This window comes from Bombina bombina, chromosome 1 (genome assembly GCF_027579735.1).
Source record: "Bombina bombina isolate aBomBom1 chromosome 1, aBomBom1.pri, whole genome shotgun sequence".
NCBI lineage: Eukaryota > Metazoa > Chordata > Amphibia > Anura > Bombinatoridae > Bombina > Bombina bombina.
Genome location: NC_069499.1, coordinates 308,111,020 through 308,137,713, shown reverse-complemented (window position 1 = coordinate 308,137,713; position 26,694 = coordinate 308,111,020).

The following is a 26,694-nucleotide window of genomic DNA, read 5'->3' as shown; positions in this document are numbered from 1 at the left end:
GCTTCATAGAAGACTTCATCCCGATGATGGACTTCTTCAGCCGCCGCTTGGATCCAGACTTCAGCCCGATGATGGATTTCTTCAGCCGCCGCCTGGATCAAGACTTCAGCCCGAGGATGGACGTCACTCTTCAGCCCCCCGCTTGGGCTTGGATCAACACTTCCGAGGCTTGGATCAAGACTTCCGAGGATGGATCGGTGAACCTGGCATGGTGAAGATAAGGTAGGAAGATCTTCAGGGGCTTAGTGTTAGGTTTATTTAAGGGGGGTTTGGGTTAGATTAGGGGTATGTGGGTGGTGGGTTGTAATGTTGGGGGGGGTATTCTATGTGTTTTTTTTACAGGCAAAAGAGCTGAATTCTTTGGGGCATGCCCCGCAAAGGGCCCTGTTCAGGGCTGGTAACGTAAAAGAGCTTTGAACTTTTTTAATTTAGAATAGGGTAGGGCATTTTTTTTATTTTGGGGGTCTTTGTTATTTTATTAGGGGGCTTAGAGTAGGTGTAATTAGTTTAAAATTGTTGTAATATTTTTCTAATGTTTGTAAATATTTTTTTATTTTTGTAACTTAGTTCTTTTTTATTTTTTGTACTTTAGTTAGTTTATTTAATTGTAGTTATTTGTAGGTAGTTTATTTAATTTATTTATTGATCGAGTAGTGTTAGGTTTAATTGTAACTTAGGTTAGGATTTATTTTACAGGTAATTTTGTAATTATTTTAACTAGGTAACTATTAAATAGTTCTTAACTATTTAATAGCTATTGTACCTGGTTAAAATAAATACAAAGTTGCCTGCAAAATAAATATTAATCCTAAAATAGCTACAATATAATTATAATTTATATTGTAGCTATATTAGGGTTTATTTTACAGGTAAGTATTTAGTTTTAAATAGGAATAATTTATTTAATAAGAGCTAATTTATTTCGTTAGAATAAAATTATATTTAACTTAGGGGGGTGTTAGGGTTAGACTTAGCTTTAGGGTTAAAAAATTTATTAGAGTAGCGGTGAGCTCTGATCGGCAGATTTGTAGTTAATACTTGAAGTTAGGTGTCGGTGATGTTAGGGAGGGCAGATTAGGGGTTAATACTATTTATTATAGGGTTATTGAGGCGGGAGTGAGGCGGATTAGGGGTTAATAACTTTATTATAGTAGTGGTGCGGTCCGCTCGGCAGATTAGGGGTTAATAAGTGTAGGCAGGTGGAGGTGATGTTGAGGGGGGCAGATTAGGGGTTAATAAATATAAAATAGGGGTCGGCGGTGTTAGGCGCAGCAGATTAGGGGTACATAGCTATAATGTAGGTGGCAGCGGTGTACGGAGCGGCAGATTAGGGGTTAATAATAACATGCAGGGGTCAGCGATAGCGGGGGAGGCAGATTAGGGGTTAATAAATATAATATAGGGGTCGGCGGTGTTAGGGGCAGCAGATTAGGGGTTCATAGGGATAATGTAGGTGGCAGCGGTGTGCGGTCGGCAGATTAGGGGTTAAACATTTTTAATAGAGTGGCGGCGATGTGGGGGGGCCTCGGTTTAGGGGTACATAGGTAGTTTATGGGTGTTAGTGTACTTTAGAGCACAGTAGTTAAGAGCTTTATAAACCGGCGTTAGCCCAGAAAGCTCTTAACTACTGACTTTTTTCTGCGGCTGGAGTTTTGTCGTTAGATTTCTAACGCTCACTTCAGACACGACTCTAAATACCAGCGTTAGAAAGATCCCATTGAAAAGATAGGATACGCAATTGACGTAAGGGGATCTGCGGTATGGAAAAGTCGCGGCTGGAAAGTGAGCGTTAGACCCTTTAATGACTGGCTCCAAATACCAGAGGGCGGTAAAAACCAGCGTTATGAGCCTCTAACGCTGGTTTTGACGGCTACCGCCCAACTCTAAATCTAGGCCTATGACTCTTGAGAGGTGAGGATGGAATCCCCTCTGTTATAAAAAAAAGAAACATGCCTTATTTTATTAGTACCATTTACTTCATATAGACTTTTGCCCACAATGTCAAATCTCCACATATGTTTGACTGATTACCATTCTCAGACATTATAAAGCTATTCAACAGATTGTTTAATTCAGGTTAAATATATCGATTTGATCTTCTTTCCCATAGATAAAATTTTAACAAGGCTCCCATTTTGCTTTCAAACAGTTCTTGATATTTACTGTGTTACTGTAATTAACTTTTGTAAATGTTAAGTATGTGGATCACAGGGGGTATCAGTATGATTAGATCAATGCCATGGTTATGATCTGCCACTAACTATAGCTTTATGCAGGAACACATGGACTAAGCATGGTTAGGATAGGTTTATCTCTCATCTCCTATGGGGCACTGTGTTAAGAAATTAACATGAGAAACAGTGCAGCAAAAGCCATTTTATCCCTATTGTTTCAGCGAAGCAGCTGTCACTTGTGCTACATGACGCCTTCTTCGTTGTACCATGCTAATTTTTTGAGGGACAATTTTTCTACAATGAGCTCTCCTGCTTCTAACAGAAAACTCTTTATGGCAATGGCCCCAGGGAGCTACATGGTCTGCCAATGCAAACAAAAGCTTACTTCTGTAACTGGGCATGTCTGCGCTCTTAATACGGCGTGAAGTGCACCGAACACAGCCTCCAATCTGCACATAGTTAACACCTGGTAGAGCGCCTTCTGGAAATTAATCAAGATATCAATCAATTTGTGACAATAACACTGCTACTATTTAATGCCATATAAAGAACAGCTATTGTTTCTTGCATTAATAGTATATTATGTTTTACTAATGATCATATTGATTGCCTGCATGTGTGGATACACATGTAAAATCACAGGGCCCCTCTGATGAACAGAAGTAACAAATGGAAAAAAATAGCACATTTTTAGATCTCTCCTTATCTAGATAAAGCTAATAGCTTTTACAGTTCACAAGGAGAAGCAATATGAGCCACAAATGGAATACAAGTGTATGCAATTAGTTGGCGATCTAATAATAAGTTATGCATAGCACATTGTAATATGAATATTTATCAATTTGCAAATATTGTATAGTATAGTATTAGAACCTCCACTAAAGTTCCAAAGAAAAAAACAAACTAATGTGCTGTCTCAACCAACTACAAAATATACAAACCTGAACATATCAATAATATAGATAAGGAATAGTGCAAATCCTTAAACTGCAAAATGGACAACTATAATGAATGCTGAAAGATAGCTAGTCTGGCAGGGTGTATTCCTAAGGCAGTGAAGGGGTTAACTTTCTACAGCTGTTACCTGTATACCAAAAGGACAATGAGTGTCTTCAATGAAATCTCAAATCCATTAGCTAAAAATTCCTGCAGACTGCTGCACATTCATTTGAAAACAAAGACAAATCCTAATTTAAAGAACAAATGTTGCCTATATGTGATACTTCCCATTATGCAGCCAGTAATGCCACTGCAAATGTTGAAATAACATGGTTGAGTACTTGTATATCTTAATTTTTCTAAAGGTATTTAGCGCGGGGGGTAATAAATCTATTAATTAATTATGATGAATAATAATGTGCTTTAAAGGTTAGCTGATATTATTTATGTGTGTATGTAGTATAAAGAAAAAAAAATTAGTGTGCATATGCAAATTAATTGTTTCAATAACGTTTTTTGTATAGCGTTATCTTTTGTTATGGAGGGCCTAAGATATTAGGGCCGATTTATGAAAGTGCGAGTGGACATGATAAAATGTAGCATGGAAACAGGGGCATCAAGCTCCATTCAGAGCTTTATAATTCCACTGTGTTTATCACTAGTAAATACTTTTGGGTTTATATGGAAATGTAAAAATTTCAAAAAAAGAAGATCTGAAAATTAGATGAAGTATAGCATTAGATGATTAGATAAAGTATAGCAATACAAATCATCTTCTTTGAATATAATTAACAAAACAACTGACATCTTACAAATATCTATCAAATTAAATAACTTTTTGTCAAATTTTTTGATAAGGGGGGCTGATAACGGGTAAGCCCCCTCCAAATAATTATTAATACCACTCCTTCTATGCTAGATCTAACGAAAACAACAATTGATTAAACCTGATCTAACAAAGATCTAACCAACTGAATTAAGTTTATTTTAAAATTTTCATTTGGCAGGCTAACCTGAGGTGATAATTTGCATATGGAAAATCTTTGCTAATATATTTTTCCTCACCTTTAAAATAAAAGGAGCAAATATTTCATTATCTGTTTTGATGAAATTAAAATTATATATGTGTGTGTGTGTATATAAGTCTATACATGTGTATTTATGTATATATATATATATGAAGTATGTGAGCACATTCATATTTACACATATAAACACATAAATATACACATGTACACACACACACATATACAGTATATATTTATATATAAATACATACACACACACACACATACACACACACACACACACACACACATATATATATATATATATATATATAAAATTCCAAACAGCTGATCCACCCACCTAGTGACAACTACCTGGGTGCAGATATGTAACAGATATCCTCAAATGAAGTGCACTCACAGGAACATTTGGATCTCAAAAAGCCAAAATGTATTTAACATTTCGGGGAGATTTACATCCCCTTGCAACAATTGTCTGATCCCAGTACATATATGGCGCTATCGTCAGATCCTACGTCTAGTTACAAAACACAATTGGATGATTTGATTTGTTTTGGGTTTGAACAGGGTTTTATCTCTGAGCAGATTAAGGAATTCTGCTACACACAATACCACAGAATACCCATACTATACACAATTCCAAAGATACACAAAACTATGACACAACCACCAGGTCGCCCTATTGTGTCAGCATATATTGATGTTTTGTTACAAACCATTGTAAGGGATACACGCTCCTTTATTCTAGACACAAACAATCTTATCAGACAACTCAAAGAGGTAAGAATTCAGGAAGGAGACCTTCTAGTGACCCTTGATGTCAATAGTCTGTATACCATTATACCTCATGATATGGGATTGACAGCTATTGAAACACATCTACTGAAATCACAGAAATATATAGGTCCACCGATTAAATACTTATTCTCTCTGATTGAGTTTTGCCTCAGGAAGAACTATTTTCGTTTTGAGCAACAGTTCTACTTGCAGGTACGGCCATGGGCTCAAACATGGCCCCTGTATATGCAAATATATTTATGTCCCAATTTGAGAACAACTTTCTGTCGGGTATTAATGATGAGAACATCACCTTCTATTGAAGGTATATTGATGATGTCTTCCTCATCAGGAGAGGTGGGGAAGAGAAATTAAATGCATGGTTTGATAACATTAATACTACTCGCACAACTATAAGATTCAAGTTGACAGCTGAGGCACAACAGATACACTTTCTGGATTTAAACATTTTTATCTCTGGTGAAACACTTGGTACAACTTTATACAGCAAGCCCACAGATAGAAATTCTATACTTAGGGCTGACAGCTGCCACCCTTCCTCTTTACTTAGAGAGATTGTGAAATCCCAGATGATTCACACTATCCGCAATAATTTGGAGAGAGAAACAGGGGTCTCCCAGTTGACAGGGACACAAGAAAAATTCCTTCAGAGAGGCTATAAAGCACAGATTATTAATGCAACCATGCAAGAGATACAGGATTTTACACAAGAAGACTTGATCAATATAAATGACAACTGTACAAAAACGGAAGATAATAGATTGATGTTTGTTACAACTTTCTCTCCCAATACTATCAATACAGGCAACATTTTGAAACAACACTGGTCACTCATGACATCAGATTGGGCTTTACGCAAAACCTCAACTCGATGGTGGGATACAAACAAGGGACCAATTTGAAGGACCTTTTGGTCCAAACTGACCCAGGTCGCCCTATTGTGTCAGCATATATTGATGTTTTGTTACAAACCATTGTAAGGGATACACGCTCCTTTATTCTAGACACAAACGATCTTATCAGACAACTCAAAGAGGTAAGAATTCAGGAAGGAGACCTTCTAGTGACCCTTGATGTCAATAGTCTGTATACCATTATACCTCATGATATGGGATTGACAGCTATTGAAACACATCTACTGAAATCACAGAAATATATAGGTCCACCGATTAAATACTTATTCTCTCTGATTGAGTTTTGCCTCAGGAAGAACTATTTTCGTTTTGAGCAACAGTTCTACTTGCAGGTACGGCCATGGGCTCAAACATGGCCCCTGTATATGCAAATATATTTATGTCCCAATTTGAGAACAACTTTCTGTCGGGTATTAATGATGAGAACATCACCTTCTATTGAAGGTATATTGATGATGTCTTCCTCATCAGGAGAGGTGGGGAAGAGAAATTAAATGCATGGTTTGATAACATTAATACTACTCGCACAACTGTAAGATTCAAGTTGACAGCTGAGGCACAACAGATACACTTTCTGGATTTAAACATTTTTATCTCTGGTGAAACACTTGGTACAACTTTATACAGCAAGCCCACAGATAGAAATTCTATACTTAGGGCTGACAGCTGCCACCCTTCCTCTTTACTTAGAGAGATTGTGAAATCCCAGATGATTCACACTATCCGCAATAATTTGGAGAGAGAAACAGGGGTCTCCCAGTTGACAGGGACACAAGAAAAATTCCTTCAGAGAGGCTATAAAGCACAGATTATTAATGCAACCATGCAAGAGATACAGGATTTTACACAAGAAGACTTGATCAATATAAATGACAACTGTACAAAAACGGAAGATAATAGATTGATGTTTGTTACAACTTTCTCTCCCAATACTATCAATACAGGCAACATTTTGAAACAACACTGGTCACTCATGACATCAGATTGGGCTTTGCGCAAAACCTCAACTCGATGGTGGGATACAAACGAGGGACCAATTTGAAGGACCTTTTGGTCCAAACTGACCCAGAGAAAAGTTACCTTACCAAAGCCAAAGAAAATATTAAGTTATGCTACAGATGCCTAGGGTGTACTACCTGCAATTGTCTCATTGCCACCAAGGTACTCCACCATCCACATACCAACAAAATATGTACAATACGACATTTTCTATCTTGTAATACAACACATGTAGTCTACATGCTCTTTTGCCCATGTGCAAGGGTCTATATCGGCAATACACAAGGAGCCTTAAAAGAACAGATGGCGAATCACAGGTTGGCTATACGCCAGGCCTTGAAGAATAAAAAATCAGACCAACCAGTCGCACGACATTGCGCGGAGAGGGGACATTCAGTTTCATCTATAAGATATATCCTCATTGATCACATACCGAAACTGAATCGGGGTGGTGACAGGAATAAGGCTCTCCTTGTCTGTGAAGCCCAATGGATGTACAGACTGGGCACCGTATACCCTGGGGGCTTGAATTTGGCACCAGATTTTAAGCTTCTAATCTAGTCCTAATGTGTGTCACTGACCAGGAGTGCTTTCAACCATGTATGATCCTTAAAATACCCAAAAGGTGGATAAGTTGCCATTAGTGGGATTGAAAGAGCCAGAAGGTGATTTGGGGTGGACGTGTAACATCACCTCCCCCTGTCATCGGGTGGAGGGATCAGTTGAGGTCACTCTTACACTTGTACACATGTGTTGGACATTACAGATCAGAGCAGGTACTAACAAATATAATATATAAGTAACACTATTTTTGGGGTTACACACTATATGTTACATACCTGGGGTGCTGTTGGGGAATACTATGGCCGTGTGATTTGAAGTGGTATACAGTAGATTTGGTACCAACTGTCTGTTTTACTAGGTTAACCCTGTGGTCACTACCACGACACATAAGACCGGCCAAATGTACATGTACCCATGGTCACCCAATTCTATACACAAGAATGTAAACTAACATGGTCCACTGAAAATAGATGAGCCAGAAGAAGATGTATAACAAACATATAACGTCAACATTATCAGCACTATGAGATGTCAGGACTAGGACATTACTTGAAGCAAGTATAATGTGATTACAGATCATCTGTATATACTTGTATGGGAAGTCATTATAGTTTGTGCCGGTGATGACCTTTTGAAGAAACAACATAGTCCAATGTATACTCTAATCATAGGGGGTATAACATGGAGCATATTGAGATTATAAATGTATGCCTGCAGGAGATACATTTAGGTGTTTTTTATTTTAGAGTGTGTATATGTATAAATAATGTTAATTGTACTACTGAGATGAGAGTGAGTAAACCCCTCAGACTGATTTAGGAATCTCACAGGGAGATAGGATAAGATGAATAAGTAAGGATCACTTTAAGGTGTATGTAAAAAAAAAATTCCTAATGAATATGGCCATATTTGAATTTGATTGGTTACCACGGCAACAGCACACTTAAGTTGGAAATATATAAGTTTAAATATGATTGTCTTTCCCAAACACACCTAGGTTCATAGTTAAGGAGAAATGTATTGATGTGGGATATGGCCATACCCTGTATAATGATCATATAACTAATGTTAATATGCATTTTGAAATTTGTTTGGGCTGGTAAACATGACAAGCCACCTTAGCGATGTAAGTACGGATCGCTATATAGTTGAGACTCACAGATACATGTGTTAAGATCACATAATGTCACACTCACTGCTGAGTTGATTTATAACATAACCGCTATCAGGTTAAATGTTTTGGAATTTTAGTTTATTTCACTTAATAAGTTCCGGACCGGAAGTTGCGGTTCGTAACTTCCGGTCTCACAATATGCTGGAAAGCAGGATTGCATTCCAAACACTGATTGTTTGGCGCCACAAGAACATGAGGGGGTGTGTATGTTATATAAGTGTATACTTTATATGCTGTGTGTCCGCATGTTTTGTTATTCTGATGAAGGGGATGTAAATCTCCCTGACATGTTAAATACATTTTGGCTTTTTGAGATCCAAATGTTCCTGTGAGTGCACTTTATTTGAGGATATATATATATATATAGACACACAGAGAGAAGTGAACTCACAGGAACGAACAACCAGCTCAATACCATTGTTAGCCTGTTCTATGGCGATTTATCACCTGGGTGCAACTTCTTTTAGCCCAGTAATGCTCTTCACAGAGTAGAACTTTCCTGTAGTATATCAGTCTGATCCCGTCTATTACGGTAAGTTCAGCGCCAAAATACCAGGCAATTCCTCTATGAACAAGGAACACAGCAACCTCAGATGATCATTTTGTCCATCATTGGACCTCGTCAGTGAGGTGTAGCAGTATTCCTCTAAGCACATTAAGCAAGGAGTCCACGTCTGGTTGACACATTTTCCCATAGGGAGACTAAATACACACAGAGAGAAATGCACTCACAGTAACGAACAACCAGCTCAATACCATTGTTAGCCTGTTCTATGGGGATTTACCACCTGGGTGCAACTTCTTTTAGCCCAGTAATGCTTTTCACAAAGTAGAACTTTCCTGTAGTACATCAGTCTGATCCCACCTATTACGGTCAGTCCGGCACCGATATACCAGGCAATTCCTCTCTGAACAAGGAACACAGCAACCCCAGATGATCGTTTCGGCCTTTATTGGGCCTCGTCAGTTAGGTGTAGAAGTATTTTTCTAAGTACACTGAGCAAGGAGTCCACATCTGGTTGCCCCTTTTTCCCATAGGGAGACTAAATACACACAGAGAGAAGTGCACTCACAGAAACGAGCAACCAGCTCAATACCATTGCTAGCCTGTTCTATGGCGATTTACCACCTGGGTGCAACTTTTTTTAGCCCAATAATGATTTTCACAGAGTAGAACTTTCCTGTAGTATATCAGTCTGATCCGGCCTATTATGGTCAGTCCAGCGCCGAAATACCAGGCAATTCCTCTATGAACAAGGAAAGCAGCAACCCCAGATCATCGTTTCAGCCTTCATTGGGCCTCATCAGTGAGGTGTAGCAGTATTCCTCTAAGCACACTGAGCAAGGAGTCCACATCTGGTTGCCCCTTTTTCCCATAGGGAGACTAAATACACAGAAAGAAGTACACTCACAGGAACGAACAACCAGCTCAATACCATTGTTAGCCTGTTCTATGGTGATTTACCACCTGGGTGCAACTTCTTTTAGCCCAGTAATGCTTTTCACAGAGTAGAACTTTCCTGTAGTATATCAGTCTGATCCCGCCTATTACGGTAAGTTCAGCGCCAAAATACCAGGCAATTCCTCTATGAACAAGGAACACAGCAACCTCAGATGATCATTTTGGCCATCATTGGACCTCATCAGTGAGGTGTAGCAGTATTCCTCTAAGCCTGTTCTATGGGGATTTGCCACCTGGGTGCAACTTCTTTTAGCCCAGTAATGCTTTTCACAGAGTAGAACTTTCATGTAGTATATCAATCTGATCCCACCTATTATGGTCAGTCCGGCACCGATATACCAGGCAATTCCTCTATGAACAAGGAACACAGCAACCCCAGATGATTGTTTTGGCCTTCATTGGGCCTCATCAGTGAGGTGTAGCAGTATTCCTCTAAGCACACTGAGCAAGGAGTCCACGTCTGGTTGACACTTTTTCCCATAGGGAGACTAAATACACACAGAGAGAAATGCACTCACAGTAACGAACAACCAGCTCAATACCATTGTTAGCCTGTTCTATGGGGATTTACCACCTGGGTGCAACTTCTTTTAGCCCAGTAATGCTTTTCACAAAGTAGAACTTTCCTGTAGTACATCAGTCTGATCCCACCTATTACGGTCAGTCCGGCACCGATATACCAGGCAATTCCTCTCTGAACAAGGAACACAGCAACCCCAGATGATCGTTTCGGCCTTTATTGAGCCTCGTCAGTTAGGTGTAGAAGTATTCTTCTAAGTACAATGAGCAAGGAGTCCACATCTGGTTGCCCCTTTTTCCCATAGGGAGACTAAATACACACAGAGAGAAGTGCACTCACAGGAACAAGCAACCAGCTCAATACTATTGTTAGCCTGTTCTATGGTGATTTACCACCTGGGTGCAACTTCTTTTAGCCCAGTAATGATTTTCACAGAGTAGATCTTTCCTGTAGTATATGGGTCTGATCCCACCTATTATGTCAGCCCAGCACCAAAATAACAGGCGATTCCTCTCTACACAAGGAAAACAGCAACCCCAGATGATCGTTTCGGCCTTCATTGGGCCTCATCAGTGAGATGTAGCAGTATTCCTCTAAGTACACTGAGCAAGGAGTCCAAGTCTGGTTGCCCCTTTTTCCCATAGGGAGACTAAATACACACAGAGAGAAGTGCACTCACAGGAACGAGCAACCAGCTCAATACCATTGCTATCCTGCTCTATGGCGATTTACCACCTGGGTGCAACTTCTTTTAGCCCAATAATGATTTTCACAGAGTAGAACTTTCCTGTAGTATATCAGTCTGATCCGGCCTATTATGGTCAGTCCAGCGCCGAAATACCAGGCAATTCCTCTATGAACAAGGAAAGCAGCAACCCCAGATCATCGTTTCAGCCTTCATTTGGGCCTCATCAGTGAGGTGTAGCAGTATTCCTCTAAGCACACTGAGCAAGGAGTCCACATCTGGTTGCCCCTTTTTCCCATAGGGAGACTAAATACACAGAAAGAAGTGCACTCAGGAACGAACAACCAGCTCAATACCATTGTTAGCCTGTTCTATGGTGATTTGCCACCTGGGTGCAACTTCTTTTAGCCCAGTAATGCTTTTCACAGAGTAGAACTTTCCTGTAGTATATCAGTCTGATCCCGCCTATTACGGTAAGTTCAGCGCCAAAGTACCAGGCAATTCCTCTATGAACAAGGAACACAGCAACCTCAGATGATCATTTTGGCCATCATTGGACCTCATCAGTGAGGTGTAGCAGTATTCCTCTAAGCCTGTTCTATGGGGATTTACCACCTGGGTGCAACTTCTTTTAGCCCAGTAATGCTTTTCACAGAGTAGAACTTTCATGTAGTATATCAATCTGATCCCACCTATTATGGTCAGTCCGGCACCGATATACCAGGCAATTCCTCTATGAACAAGGAACACAGCAACCGCAGATGATTGTTTTGGCCTTCATTGGGCCTCGTCAGTGAGGTGTAGCAGTATTCCTCTAAGCACACTGAGCAAGGAGTCCACGTCTGCTTGCCCCTTTTTCCCAAAGGGAGACTAAATACACACAAAGAGAAGTGCACTCACAGGAATGAACAACCAGCTCAATACCATTGTTAGCCTGTTCTAAGGCGAAAGGGGCAACCAGACGTGGACTCCTTGCTCAGTGTGCTTAGAGGAATACTGCTACACCTCACTGACGAGGCCCAATGAAGGCCGAAATGATCGTCTGGGGTTGCTGTGTTCCTTGTTCAGAGAGGAATTGCCTGGTGTTTCAGTGCTGGATTGACCGTAATAGGCGGGATCAGACTGATATACTACAGGAAAGTTCTACTCTGTGAAAAGCATTACTGGGCTAAAAGAAGATGCACCCAGGTGGTAAATCGCCTTAGAACAGGCTAACAATGGTATTGAGCTGGTTGTTCGTTCCTGTGAATGCACTTCTCTCTGTGTGTGTTTAGTCTCCCTATGGGAAAAAGGGGCAAAGAGACGTGGACTCCTTGCTCAGTGTGCTAGTTACATATAGGTATATATAGGTATAGAAACATACAGATATCTATAGGAATATCTATTTATTTTATTTAGAAATACATAAAACATATTCTGCTAACCCATGTTATTTTTTTGATTCTTCTTATCAATGGTATGATCGCTCGAGATATGCAGGGAGGCAGCGTTGCTAATTTGACATTTTAACCCTTTATTATGGGATGGTTTAGTTCTATATTTTTAATATATGTTAAGTTTTATTTGTTTCCTCACACCCTTTTCTAGTTCAATAATTATTGTGATCACCCTCTGCACAAAAAAGCCAAATCTGACACATTCTACACAAAATGTCAAAAATTTACTTGACAAAATTATTGGCACCCTCAATTTAATATTTGGTAGCACACCCATTGGAAAAAATAACTGAAATCAATTGCTTCCTGTAACCTTCAATGAGTTTCTTACATCTCCCTACTGGCATTTTGGACCACTCTTCTTTCGCCAACTGCTCCAGGTCTCTCAGATTGGAAGGGTTCCTTTTCCCATCTGCTGTTTTGAGATCTCTCCACAGGTGCTCTATGGGATTGAGACCTGGACTTATTGCTGCCAGTTCAGTACTCTCCAGCGCTTTATATTAAACCATTTCTGGGTGCTTTTTGACATGTGCTTTGGGTTATTTTCCTATTGTAAGACCCATGACCTCTGACGGAGACCCAACTTTTTGACACTGGGTCCTTTATTGCACCACAGAATTATTTGGTAGTCTTTAGATTTCATAATGCCATGCACATAGTAAAGACATCCAGTGCCTGAAGCAGCAAAGCAACCCCAAAACATAAGTGAACCTCCACCATGTTTAATTATAGTGACTGTATTCAATTATTTTAAATGCCTTATTTCTTTTTCTGAAAACAGTAGAATGATGGGCTTTACCAATAACTGTAATTTTTTTCGTCTGTCCACAGCACATTCTTCCAAAAGGATTTCGGCTGCCTCAGGTAAGTTTTGGCAAACTCCAATCTGGCTTTTTATGTTTCTGTGTCAGCAGTGGGGTCCTCCTGGGTCTCCTACCATAGCGTCCCATTTCATTCAGATGACAACGTATAGTGCGAGCTGACACATTTGTACCCTGTGCCTAAAGGTCAGCTTGAATTTGTCTGGAAGTTGATTAAGGTCCTTTATCCACTATTCAAACAATCCTTCGCTGCAATGTTTGATACATTTTTCTCTTTCGTCCACATTCAGGGAGATTAGCTAGAGTGCCATGGGCACTCTTCTTGACAATTTTGCACACAGTGGACACAGGAACATTAAGATCTCTGGAGATGAATTTGTAACCTTGAGATTGTCTATGCTTTTCCATAATTTTTGTTCTCAGAGACACACAATAGAAAGATTGAGTCAATTTTTCAACATTTTAACTGGCTGCCGGTGTGATTTCTATATTGTTAGCACCTGTTAATTGATACAGGTGAGTTTAATTACAAATTACAGGAGCATCACAAACTTGGAATGCAATTATTTCCTACAATTTTGAGAAGGTGCCAATAATTTTGTCCAGTCCATTTCTGGAGTTTTGCATGGAATGTGTCAGATTTGACTTTTTTTCTCCACTTTTTTGTGTCATATCAATACCAATACAAACAAAAGAAATAAACATGAGAATGCCTAAACATTTGTAATTGCAACACTTTTCTTGGCGAAGTGGTGCATTATCTGACAGAAATGCAGAGGTGCCAATATTTTTGGCCATGACTGTGTATAGGTATATATATATATATATATATATATATATATATATATATATATATATATATATATATATATATACATACATACATACATATACATCTTTAGACATGTATATGTATGTATGTTTTGTTAAATCGCTTTGCCTGCTCTTTGAGCCCTTATAACTTATATGTGAAATATGTTTTAAAATAATTTTTATTAGATAATGTTATTATGAGTGTAACTGTACTTTTAATGTATTTTTTATGAGTTTTGTGCAACTTTTTTGTTTTGCAAAACAGTTAACCAGTGCTCTGAAGTCATGGCAATCATTTTAGCATAAATCACGATTACACTCAAAGGGATTGTGTTTACTTTCAGCTCATAATACCACAGGTAAGCCTGACAAGAGCAAACACCCACGATAAACCCATTATTGCTCGCGTTTGTGCTCCATTGGTAATCTGGTCCCAAGTCAATAAAGAGAAGACATGTTTAGGCTAGGAACTATATGATGGTTTTAATTTATTACAACTTGTGGACACTTATTCTTAGTATAACAATATAAATATTCAGTTTCCATAAAATATTAATCCATGTGTTTTTTTAAGTTTTAACTTGTCTGGTAGACACAAAAAACAATGGAATGATAAAACTGCACCATGGAAGTCAATATGCAACAATTGTGCTCCTCCCTTTTTGACACAAATCAAAGATTTGGGTGCCTGATGGTGTTGTACTTTTGATTGAGAGAAAGGGGTAATGAGAAGACAAGGTTATCTTATTGGGAGTCTTCAATGCAATATAGTGATTAAGATGACAATAACAAAAAGGCTATTCAAATTAGTAAAGTGGAAGGTTATGTTACTGATCAAAGTAAATTGGATTTGAAATAAAAGGATAAACATAATAATTTAAGAAAGGAAATGAAGAACTACACTTTTTTCCTTTGACATACACCACATCAATAATTACAAAGAATGAAAAAACATTAAAAATGAAATGTAGACATTACTCATGGTCACTAGTTTTCACCAAGCATGTGAGGTGAAGGGAACATTGTCATTATCAAGCTGCTGGGGTTACCTATGGGCAACAGCCAATTTAATAAACATATCAGTTGGTTTGTGAGTTTTTGAAGTGGAACAATTTGAAAGACCCTGTAAACATCATGAGTAGTGTATATAGTGTATGTATTACTAGAAGCTGTTCGCTGCATTTCTACATCCTAAGAGGTCTCCAAAATGCTCCCTGAATTGAAATAAGTTTGGTGAAAGTACGTTAACCCTGATAGTGCCTGTAACAGTATGTGGCACTCTTTTGTACATAAGGCCAATGCACATTCACTAACACAGCTGTACTATTTCATATAATTTGGGGGAATTTTATAATCAACATTTTTTTTTATACCATCCAAAATTGTTACTGTAACCAGTAATAAATAAGTTTATCAACATATATCATTCATGTACAAAATTAAAAACTTGGGCTACATTTTTGTTAAACAAGGAAACAATTGAGATTATTGTCATGTGAATTCAAACAAAACCATGAACAGAGAAACTAAACTGTTTAAAAGATGGCATAACAGTAACATTTTTAAATGCTGTCATTTTAATAATTTATTTATATATTAATCTTCTGAAGAAGGGAAGCTAAGTAAAGCACTTAACTATCTCATGAATATGTATATGTATATATATATATATATATATACACATATACTGTATATTTATATATATCAAGAGAGAGAATAAAGCACTCACTGGTCTTTAGTCAACAGTCATACCAATTTTATTCTGGTGTGATATTTCGGGGTAATCAAGCCCCTTCTTCTGACAAACAGTCAAACAGTGAGCCTTACAAAGCCTCCTTCAGCAATCTGCCAATTGGGGAGCAGCATGTGCAAAAACCAAAACATGTTTTACCAAACAGCTAATTAACTGTGTAAAATATGTATAGTGGCTACTAATAATAAAACAGACTCAATGGTGATTATACTCACGCCATAATGGCACCCACACTGAAAACTGCAAAGTCTCCGAGGCATAGTAACTAAATCCTAACGTAAAGAATCCATATCAACTAACCAATATATATGTTGCTTAAAATCACAACACCTCATTGGTGGGGTCACACACACCACTTATCATGATGTCATGGGCCAAAGTATAACAAGCCACCATACCGATCTCTAGCCATCTGGCCAATAATGTATACTTAGAGAGAAGCAAACATAAACTAGTAGCCTGGCTCAATCGGTCTAAGAACACAACAGAGCATAAGACGATAATAAAATAAAAACACTCGTCAAAATAGAACACCCAAGTGGCATGTACGGTCATCATAGCAACCTCCAAGCTAAATGCGGTAGAGCCAATCAAACAAAAATGGGCATGGCCACACCCCAAATGCATCATAACATGCTAGTGCCCAACTCCAAACACAACAGGCGTTAATTAGCCACAAAGAGGAGGTGTGATCCATCTCTACACTTACGAGTTTCCTTATTCAACAGATCTTTGAGAGCTAAAGGAAACCACGACATAAGGATGAAAGACTTGCCATCGACCCCCTCAGTAATGATACCTCTATTGTAGTAAGAACGGCCGATAAGGGTGGCTCCATTGTGATCATGGACCTCTGCTATTGTAGGGAGCAAGTATTACAACAGTTAAACATACAGAATGTTACCCAGGGATCCTACACTTCTGTACAAGCAAGAAATCGATCAGAAACCCACCAATCATGAATTAAAGTTTCTACAACAAGATTTTCCTATCACTCCAGTGTTATATACACTTCCAAAAGTGCACAAAGATACTCAAAGACCTCCAGGGAAGCCCATCATCTCGACAAGAGGGTCCTTACAGCAACCATTGGCACAATTTGTAGATTTTCACTTACAACCCTGGGTCAAGCAGATAGAGCTTTACATTCAGGACTCTGCATCCTTCATCAGGTTGATCACACGGTTTTCTGATCTCCAACCCTCGGCGGATCTTTTGGTGAGTCTAGATGTATCAAGCCTGTGTACCGTAATTCCACAAGATCTGGGCATCATGACAGTCCAAAGACGACTCAGACGGATTCCCTATATTGGGCCTGACGAAGATGTTCTCATTGAACTACTCACTGACTGCCTCACCAAAAATATTTTCTGTTTGACAAATATGAGACACACAGAATGCAAGTATTCTCTAACAAACAGATCAAACTATACTGTCGGTACATAGACGATCTTTTTTTAATATGGGATGGTGATGAAGCTTCACTCAGCCAATGGGTCAGTGATCTCAATCAAATTGACAGTATGATCAGATTCCAGCATAATGCAAACCCTGAGGTGATTGATTTCCTTGATGTCAGAGTGTTTAAGGAGGGTAACATCTTGGGCACTAGACTTTACTGCAAAAAAACAGACAGGAACTCGATACTTCAGACCGACAGTTGTCATCCTCCCTCTCTGATTCGCAATATTCCTAAAGAACAATACTAGAGAGTGTTAAGGAACAATACCAATCAACAAAGGTGCTTTCAACAACTTGAAGAGATGACTGATAGGTTTAGACAAAGAGGATACAAGCCCTCTCAACTCAACAAATGCAAACAAAATGCACTAGCAGTTGAAGAACCCACCAACACTGATGAGCAGCAACGTTTTACCTTCATGACAACCTATACACCGGACAAGAATGTAGTCACTAGAGCTATCTGTGAAGAATGGAAACTGATCCAAACTGATCCTATTCTACCATTTACTCACTGGGATAAACCCAGGATCGCCTACAAAAGAGGAAGGAATCTAAGAGATCTGCTCATGAATACAGAAATACTGCCTGAAGATACATCTGGCATGTGGTTAAAAAAGAAAAAAGGCTGCTTTTGCTGTACAAGCTGCATGGCATGCAACAGCATGCTCACTGGTCCATCTTTTTAACATCCTGACAAGAGAAAGAAGTATCAGATTAAGCATTTCCTGACCTTCACGACCACGTGTATCATTTACCTATTACATTGCCCATGTGGCAAGTTCTACACTGGCAGAACGTGCAACGATGCGCGCACTAGGATGGCGAATAATCGCTCTTCTATCCGTCAAGCCCTGGACACCAAGAAAGCCGAACAACAAGTGGCTCCTCACTTCCTGGAAGCTAAACATTCCGTGAAGGACTTAAGGTTCCGTATAATTGACTATGTCCCTCCACTCCGGAAGGGAAGAAATAGAGAGAAGATTCTTCTCAAGAGAGAGATGAGGTGGTTTTTGAGCTTGGAACTCTTGTACCCAAGGGACTCAATATCAACACGGGAGGGCAATGCTATCTCTAAGTACTGTTCACAATGAGAGTCCATAATTTCATTCAGCTCTCTGTATGAATATAATACATTTGGGAGCTTTTATGACTATGAGAGTCTGGATCTAGATAATGATATATTCATGTTGACTTTTGTGACTTGACCTACATTTATGTTATATATGTTTTTGATGGTTTTGATATTATCTGCTTTTTGATAATGTCTGCTGTTTTACATTTTTTAAGATATGCTAATCGTTTATTTTTGCTTAAGTCATGTATATGTCTGCTTTTAATTTAATGTAATCATATACTTTTAACTTTTATATTTTTCCCCATTTGCACTTTGAAATCCCTTTTTGAGACTCTGTGGTGGTTTATACATGTCACTGGTTGCACCCCACTGGACTATTTCTGTCTTAAGTTATTTGTGACATCAGTTATTGATACTCTTGTCATTTTGTATGTCTCTTGCTTCAATCACAGATATCATATGAATATTCGCTATAACATATCTAATTTTTGTTGTATCAAATATCTTCTTATGTTTGTATGTGTTTTCCCTTGTGCTTTTCATAATACTTTGCTAATACGATAGGAGTTGCCTCTGTTAACCAAGGGCCATTTGCCTTCCACATAGGCTTGATTTCGACAGATTTTTTTTTTTGACACTGAGCTGTCTCTTGTTTCTATGACAGATATCATAGTAATATTCGCTATAGCTTATCTAACCTTCTAAAAAAAATTTCCTTGTTGTATAAAACATGATTCTGTTTATGTTTTTATGTGTTTTCCCTTGTGCTTTCGATAATACTTTGCCAATATGATGGGAGTTGCCACTGTTAACCAATGGCCATCTGCCTTCCACATAGGCTTGATTTCAACAGATTTTGGACTTTCTAAACTGAGCTGTGACATCTTTAAGGTAATGAGCATATGTAATGTTTATGACAGTAACCGATGACACGGTCGGTTTTTGATGCCTCCCTAAATATTGCTAGCAACGCATCTGCGACTTCTGTTTACTTTAGTCAGCTGATAATCGGAAAACAGCGGCATGACCGCCCCTCTTCTTTGTGGCAAAACAACGCCTGTTGTGTTTGGAGTTGGGAACTAGCATGTTATGATGCGTTTGTGGTGTGGCCATGCCACTTTTTGTTTAATTGGCTCTACCGCATTTAGCTTGGAGGTTGCTATGATGACCATACATGCCCCTTAGTTGTTCTATTTTGACAAGTTGAGTGTTTTTATTTTATTATCGTCTTATGCTCTGTTGTGTTATAAGGCCGATTGATCCAGGCTACTAGTTTATGTTTGCTTCTCTCTAAGTATACATTATCGGCCAGATGGCTGGAGATCGGTATGGTGGGTTGTTATTCTTTGGCCCATGACGTCATCAGAAGTGTGTGCGACCCCACCAATGAGGTGTTGTGATTTTCAGCAAAATATATATTAGTTAGTTGATATGAATTCTTTGGGGGCTAGTTATCAAGCCGTCTACTTTTCTGGTTTCGCCGGCCCAATACGTCCGCCTAAGCTCGCCTACCTTCGCCGCCGCGGACCTTGAATACGTTCGCCTAAGTTATGAAATAAAGCTGTCAAAAAGCCGCGGGGCGATGAGCAGCGGACTGTGACAGTTATCACTCATCCGATCTCGCTGCCCTTCGGCTTTTTCCCAGCTTTATTGCTAGCCTGTCACTAAGCACTCACACTAAACTGCACTGTTCTGCCCCCTATACCGGCGCCCCCGGAGCCCCCCGCAACTAAATAAAGTTACTAACCCCTAAACCGCCGCTCCTAGACCCTGCCGCAACTCTTATAAATGTATTAACCCCTAAACCGCCGCTCCCGGACACCGCTGCCACCTACATTATACCTAGTAACCCCTATCCTGCCCCCCCTATACCGTCGCCCTCTATTATAAAATTATTAACCCCTATCCTGCTGATCCCGCACCTCTCCGCAACTAAATAAATAGTTTAACCCCTAAACCGCCGCTCCATGAACCCGCCGCAACCTATAATAAATTTATTAACCCCTATCCTGCCCCCCACTACGCCGCCGCCACTGTAATAAAATGATTAACCCCTAAACCTAAGTCTAACCCTAACCATAACGCCCCCCTAACTTAAATATTAATTAAATAAATCTAAATAAATTAACTCTTATTAACTAAATGAATCCTATTTAAAACTAAATACTTACCTTTAAAATAAACCCTAATATAGCTACAATATAAATAATAATTATATTCTAGCTATCTTAGGATTTATTTTTATTTTACAGGTACCTTTCAATTTATTTTAACCATGTACAATAACTATTAAATAGTTATTAACTATTTAATAGCTTACCTAGCTAAAATAAAGAGAAATGTACATGTGAAATAAATCCTAACCTAAGTTACAATTACACCTAACACTACACTATACTTTAATAAATTATTCCTATTTAAAAATAAATACTTACCTGTAAAATAAACCCTAAGATAGCTACAATGTAATTAATACTTATATTATAGCTATTTTTGGATTTATATTTATTTTACAGGTAACTTTGTATTTATTTTAGCTAGTTAGAATAGTTATTAAATAGTTATTAACTATTTAATAACTACCTAGCTAAAAGAAATACAAAATTACCTGTAAAATAAATCCTAACTTAAGTTACAATTAAACCTAATACTACACTATCATTAAATTAACTAAATAAACTACCTACAAAGAACTACAATGAAATACAATTACATAAACTAACTAAAGTACAAAAAATAAAAAAAGCTAAGTTACAAAAAATAAAAAATTAAGTTACAAACATGTTAAAAATATTACAACAATTTTAAGCTACTTACACCTAATCTAAGCCCCCTAATAAAATAACAAACCCCCCCAAAATAAAAAAAATCCCTACCCTATTCTAAATTACATAAATTTCAATGCTCTTTTACCTTACCAGCCCTTAAAAGGGCCATTTGTGGGGGCATGCCCCAAAAAGTTCAGCTCTTTTGCCTGTAAAATAAAAATACAACCCCCCCCAACATTAAAACCCACCACCCACATACCCCTAATCTAACCCAAACCCCCCTTACAAAAACCTAACACTAATCCCCTGAAGATCATCCTACCTTGAGTCGTCTTCACTCAGCCGAGCCACCGATGGAACTGAAGAGGGCATCCGGAACGGAAGAAGTTAATCCTCCAAGCGGCGCTGAAGAAATCTTCCATCCGATGAAGTCATCATCCAGGCGGCGCTGAAGAAGTCTTCGATCCGGGCGAAGTCATCTTCCAAGCCGGGTCTTGAATCTTCCTTCCACCGACGCGGAACCACCTTCTTCACCGACGGACTACGACGAATGACGGCTCCTTTAAGGGACGTCATCCAAGATGGCGTCCCCTCAATTCCTATTGGCTGATAGGATTCTATCAGCCAATCGGAATTAAGGTAGGAAAATCTGATTGGCTGATGGAATCAGCCAATCAGATTCAAGTTCAATCTGATTGGCTGATCCAATCAGCCAATCAGATTGAGCTCGCATTCTATTGGCTGATCGGAACAGCCAATAGAATGCGAGCTCAATCTGATTGGCTGATTGGATCAGCCAATCGGATTGAACTTGAATCTGATTGGCTGATTCCATCAGCCAATCAGATTTTCCTACCTTAATTCCGATTGGCTGATAGAATCCTATCAGCCAATCGGAATTGAGGGGACGCCATCTTGGATGACGTCCCTTAAAGGAGCCGTCATTCGTCGTAGTCCGTCGGTGAAGAAGGTGGTTCCGCGTCGGCGGAAGGAAGATTCAAGACCCGGCTTGGAAGATGACTTCGCCCGGATAGAAGACCTCTTCAGCGCCTCTTTGAAGATGACATCGGCCGGATCGAAGACTTCTTCAGCGCCGCCTGGATGATGACTTCATCGGATGGAAGATTTCTTCAGCGCCGCTTGGAGGATTAACTTCTTCCGTTCCGGATGCCCTCTTCAGTTCCATCGGTGGCTCGGCTGAGTGAAGACGACTCAAGGTAGGATGATCTTCAGGGGATTAGTGTTAGGTTTTTGTAAGGGGGGTTTGGGTTAGATTAGGGGTATGTGGGTGGTGGGTTTTAATGTTGGGGGGGGTTGTATTTTTATTTTACAGGCAAAAGAGCTGAACTTTTTGGGGCATGCCCCCACAAATGGCCCTTTTAAGGGCTGGTAAGGTAAAAGAGCTTTGAAATTTATTTAATTTAGAATAGGGTAGGGATTTTTTTTATTTTGGGGGGGTTTGTTATTTTATTAGGGGGCTTAGATTAGGTGTAAGTAGCTTAAAATTGTTGTAATATTTTTAACATGTTTGTAACTTAATTTTTTATTTTTTGTAACTTAGCTTTTTTTATTTTTTGTACTTTAGTTAGTTTATGTAATTGTATTTCATTGTAGTTCTTTGTAGGTAGTTTATTTAGTTAATTTAATGATAGTGTAGTATTAGGTTTAATTGTAACTTAAGTTAGGATTTATTTTACAGGTAATTTTGTATTTCTTTTAGCTAGGTAGTTATTAAATAGTTAATAACTATTTAATAACTATTCTAACTAGCTAAAATAAATACAAAGTTACCTGTAAAATAAATATAAATCCAAAAATAGCTATAATATAAGTATTAATTACATTGTAGCTATCTTAGGGTTTATTTTACAGGTAAGTATTTATTTTTAAATAGGAATAATTTATTAAAGTATAGTGTAGTGTTAGGTGTAATTGTAACTTAGGTTAGGATTTATTTCACAGGTACATTTCTCTTTATTTTAGCTAGGTAAGCTATTAAATAGTTAATAACTATTTAATAGTTATTGTACATGGTTAAAATAAATTGAAAGGTACCTGTAAAATAAAAATAAATCCTAAGATAGCTAGAATATAATTATTATTTATATTGTAGCTATATTAGGGTTTATTTTAAAGGTAAGTATTTAGTTTTAAATAGGATTCATTTAGTTAATAAGAGTTAATTTATTTAGATTTATTTAATTAATATTTAAGTTAGGGGGCGTTAGGGTTAGGGTTAGGTTTAGGGGTTAATCATTTTATTACAGTGGCGGCGGCGTAGTGGGGGGCAGGATAGGGGTTAATACATTTAATATAGGTTGCGGCGGGTTCAGGGAGCGGCGGGTTAGGGGTTAATACATTTATTATAGTTGCGGTGGGCTCCGGGAGCGGCGGTTTAGGGGTTAATATGTATAGAGTAGCTTGCGGTGGGCTCCGGGAGCGGCGGTTTAGGGGGTAATAACTTTATTTAGTTGCGGCGGTGTAGGGGGGGTCAGATTAGGGGTGTTTAGACTCGGGGTACATGTTAGGGTGTTAGGTGTAGACAGCTCCCATAGAAATCAATGGGATGTCTGTCAGCAGCGAACTTGTACTTTCGCTATGGTCAGACTCCCATTGATTCCTATGGGATCCGCCGCCTCCAGGCTGGCGCTTTGAAAACCAGGTACGCTGGGCCGTAAAAGTGCCGAGCGTACCTGCTAGTTTTTTGATAGCTAGCAAAAGTAGTGAGAATGTGCCGCACTTGTGTGCGGAACATCTGGAGTGACGTAAGAATCGATCTGTGTCGGACTGAGTCCGGCGGATCGAAGCTTACGTCACAAAATTCTACTTTTGCCTGTCTCGAGCCTTTGATAACTAAGGCGTATCAGCCTCGCCACAAATACGCTGCGGAATACGCAGCGTATTTGAGGTTGACGGCTTGATAACTAGGCCCCCATATGTTAGGATTTTGTTACTATGCCTTGGAGGCTTTGCAGTTTTCAGTGTGGGTACCATTATGGCGTGAGTATGATCACCATTGAGTCTGTTTTATTAATAGTAGCTACTATACATATTTTACACAGTTAATTAGCTGTTTGGTAACACATGTTTTAGTTTTTGATTGTCGATCAGAATTATATATCTATATATATTTTTTTTTGTGCATATATTTTTACCCATTTAAGGTTATAGTCTGACTACCATATTAGTTTCATTATATATCACTTACTGATCATAATATCCCTTTTTCTATCCCCGTAATTTGAACTGACCATCATTTTACTAGTTATATACTAGCGCCCCCTAAGGTTGGACACCTTGGTGTCATCAACAGTTTTGTATGTTTTGATTTTTGTTCACGCTGCTCCCCAATTGCTGATTGCTGGAGGAGGGCCTTTCTAGACTTTATAAGGCTCACTGTTTAACTGTTTGTTTGTCAGAAGAAGGGGCTTGTTTACCCCGAAACGTCACACCAGAATAACATTTTTGACTTTTGACTAAAGACCAACCTCTGAACAGAGAACAGAAAAGCTTCAGTAAACACTACTGCTGTTGATGGGAGGAGCTAGAGGAAGTCTGGTTAGAGGGATAGTGAGATCCTCTAGTAATGGACAGTAACATTTCCTACAATACACTAAATGCAAGCCAGTCAGTGGTCCTGCTGTGTGATCGCCCTGCACTATGTGGAACACATTGCGATTACATTTCTGTGTGGCTTGCTCTGGGGTTATTTAGCTCCCCTCAGCAGAAATAGAACTATTGCACCTTAAGTGGCGAGACTCTGTGACAGAAGAGGATTCTCAGGCCCAAAGGCAACCATTGAACCCTTCATATAATTTGCTTTCATTAACCCAAGTGTATAGATAGACATATAAATACAGTCTATGTAAGTGTGTGTGTGTGTATATATAAAACAATATTAATTGTGAGGGGGGTGGACATCTTGGTGAGTTCCCACACTTTTTTGTAGGACTTGACCCCTACTACCAATTAAGCATATTAGGTGATGTGCATCTCTGTAATGAGAAGGGGTGTGGTCTAATGACATCAACACCCTATATCAGGTGTGCATAATTATTAGGCAACTTCCTTTCCTTTGGCAAAATGGGTCAAAAGAAGGACTTGACAGGCTCAGAAAAGTCAAAAATATAGTGAGATATCTTGCAGAGGGATGCAGCACTCTTAAAATTGCAAAGCTTCTCAAGCGTGATCATCGAACAATCAAGCGTTTCATTCAAAATAGTCAACAGGGTCGCAAGAAGCGTGTGGAAAAACCAAGGCGCAAAATAACTGCCCATGAACTGAGAAAAGTCAAGCGTGCAGCTGCCAAGATGCCACTTGCCACCAGTTTGGCCATATTTCAGAGCTGCAACATCACTGGAGTGCCCAAAAGCAAAAGGTGTGCAATACTCAGAGACATGGCCAAGGTAAGAAAGGCTGAAAGACGACCACCACTGAACAAGACACACAAGCTGAAACGTCAAGACTGGGCCAAGAAATATCTCAAGACTGATTTTTCTAAGGTTTTATGGACTGATGAAATGAGAGTGAGTCTTGATGGGCCAGATGGATGGGCCCGTGGCTGGATTGGTAAAGGGCAGAGAGCTCCAGTCCGACTCAGACGCCAGCAAGGTGGAGGTGGAGTACTGGTTTGGGCTGGTATCATCAAAGATGAGCTTGTGGGGCCTTTTCGGGTTGAGGATGGAGTCAAGCTCAACTCCCAGTCCTACTGCCAGTTTCTGGAAGACACCTTCTTCAAGCAGTGGTACAGGAAGAAGTCTGCATCCTTCAAGAAAAACATGATTTTCATGCAGGACAATGCTCCATCACACGCGTCCAAGTACTCCACAGCGGGGCTGGCAAGAAAGGGTATAAAAGAAGAAAATCTAATGACATGGCCTCCTTGTTCACTTGATCTGAAACCCATTGAGAACCTGTGGTCCATCATCAAATGTGAGATTTACAAGGAGGGAAAACAGTACACCTCTCTGAACAGTGTCTGGGAGGCTGTGGTTGCTGCTGCATGCAATGTTGATGGTGAACAGATCAAAACACTGACAGAATCCATGGATGGCAGGCTTTTGAGTGTCCTTGCAAAGAAAGGTGGCTATATTGGTCACTGATTTGTTTTTGTTTTGTTTTTGAATGTCAGAAATCTATATTTGTGAATGTTGAGATGTTATATTGGTTTCACTGGTAAAAATAAATAATTGAAATGGGTATATATTTGTTTTTTGTTAAGTTGCCTAATAATTATGCACAGTAATAGTCACCTGCACACACAGATATCCCCCTAAAATAGCTATAACTAAAAACAAACTAAAAACT